Here is a 2268-nt window from a genome sequence, read left to right as displayed (position 1 = left end):
AAAGAGTCTAACGCTAACTGTATTGTTCTAAGATCTCTCCATGTAGAACTCATAACCGTTTCACTTTCTGTCCATCTTTTGTGGAAAAGATTTTCATTCAATCTCTTCTGGAATAGATAATAATAACAAACGATCCTAACAAATTCTATCGTCAATGGCTAGGTAAATTTGTCTTGTCGTTAAACTGGCAACATTTTCCACAACTGGGTACATAGAAATGATTTTGCCTGCTGCTCTGCCCAATTCCCTTGCTGTAAAAAGAGAAAAGTCTATCAATTAAAAACTTAATTTAAACAACTGCATCATCAACTTTTCTGGGTGGTAAGCATAAAGAGAAAGACTAAAGGGGCATGGTTACGATTTTGGTCAAAAATTATTTTTTCGATTTTAATGTTTAGAATGCTTCAGTAAGGCATTTTAAAATAGGCAACCAACTGTTGAGCTATAAGCGAGTTACAGAGATTACAATTCCTCGCTATGTAAACAAAGCTTTTGTTTACATTTTGAATGCTGAAGTGAAACTACAGTTTTAGAGCGAAGCGCTGTACGGGCTGTAATACAGATTTTTCAAACTTTGTCAATAAACCTACTTTTCCTAAAGTATCTCTGACATGATCAGAATTCTGCAAACATTTCTGGAAATCTGTACAAAAACCTGAACCATCCTCCAAATATAAAACTATGTCAATTCACTATTTCTCCAGTATTTGACAAGTGGTCTTAAACATTTTTTTGTGAAAATGTAAAGATCCGAAGTCAGGCCAAATGGTAAAACACTGAAACAATAACATTTGTTATTCCAAAAAAGGAGAAATATGTCAATTGCTGTTTACAAATATCTATGTGGTGATACACTGATTTAAGATCGAACTTGTACAAATAGCAATCATTTTTTGAAAAAATCTACAGCATTGTTCTAGTCTTCAAATTTGAATTTAAAGAACATAGTCATTTAATTGACTCGGATCTAAAATCAACCTCTTTTTACCAGAAGCTTTGTTAACAGAGACACTCAGCGGACTGACACTTCTCTTATCGTATCTAATACAAATTGGTTAGCACCAATAGATTCCCAAAATTTGATATGTTTACACACATTGCCTTTAACCCCTTTACCCACATTAACTGATGTTTTATCAAAATATGCATTTTATTTAATAATAATTCATTCTGTTCGTACAAGAGGGAATCAAAACACGTACTATTCATGTGCAGATTTACTGCTTCCCGTTTGAGTTGTTTGCGTTTGAACTGGACATTCTTGACGGGGCTAGGCAGGATGATTTCCAGTGACCGTACTGGCGAGAGTTGAAGCACATGTCGAAGGCTGAAGGCTCCTTACGCTGTTTAAAGTTGAAATTGCGAAAGGAATGAGAAGGAGCAGACAACACCTTGATATTAGAGTTCGATACTGTAGTGGTTGGTTTTTGGTAAGGTTGTGCACGGCGCTACTCTTTGATTGTCGGTAGAGCGCAGGTCTCCGCTTGACGCATTCGTTTTTCATCTTCAAAATCTGACGTTGTCCAACCTGCGGGGGACTTATCTGCTTTTCTGATGAACTTGTTCCTCTTATTCAGCTTATTAATAAGCCCCGTCACCAATCCTAGAGCGGTGGGGTCGTACACACGTTTCTGCACTGTTGCTTAATCACTCAATAAATCAGAATCAAAGTAATAGTTATACTGAATCGTATTTCCTTCGTGTTTAAACTTGACTGAAAATTCTCTCTTGATAGACAAAGTAATGTTATCAATATCTTTACCAGAATCTTATATTTTCTCCTTGAAACTCTCCAGCTTTGAGTCCAAGTATGTCCAAAACAAGTTAAATATGTCTACAAGGTCTGACCGTTCAGGACCTTTGTCTGTAGATTGTTCAGGTTGTGGTCTAGTTTCAACTGCAGGTTCTTCCAATAAATTGTCTTTGTCTATTCTCTATACGAAACGAGGAAATCAGTCTGAACTAAAGACATCTCAGAAGTCTGTTGCACGATAGCCAGCGAACTCTCGAATAACTTCTACTACTTTAAGCTCGTATCGAGGTAACTTTCGATACGCCTGAGTAACTTAATTTACGACCAATAAGAGATTGGATATAAATATAACAACAACATACAAACACGCGTTACTTGTATTATAAATATATTTATGTTTGCATTGGAAATCTGCGACATTCAATTTCCTATGAATACACTTTGCTAATTTAAGCGCAATTAGCACAAATATAAACGTTACCACGTGTTTTGGGTATATTAATTTTGTGAAAGTA

General features: G+C 35.8%; 1 pseudogene; it reads right to left on the bottom strand.

Annotated features, from left to right (window-relative positions):
- Positions 1-1217: 1217 nt before the first annotated feature.
- LOC128169689 (uncharacterized) lies at positions 1218-1934 on the bottom strand (annotated as a pseudogene).
- Between the last annotated feature and the right edge of the window lie 334 nt (positions 1935-2268).

The sequence above is a fragment of the Crassostrea angulata genome, unplaced genomic scaffold (assembly GCF_025612915.1).
Source record: "Crassostrea angulata isolate pt1a10 unplaced genomic scaffold, ASM2561291v2 HiC_scaffold_177, whole genome shotgun sequence".
In the NCBI taxonomy this organism is placed as follows: domain Eukaryota; kingdom Metazoa; phylum Mollusca; class Bivalvia; order Ostreida; family Ostreidae; genus Magallana; species Magallana angulata.
This window is presented reverse-complemented; position numbering and strand designations above follow the sequence as displayed.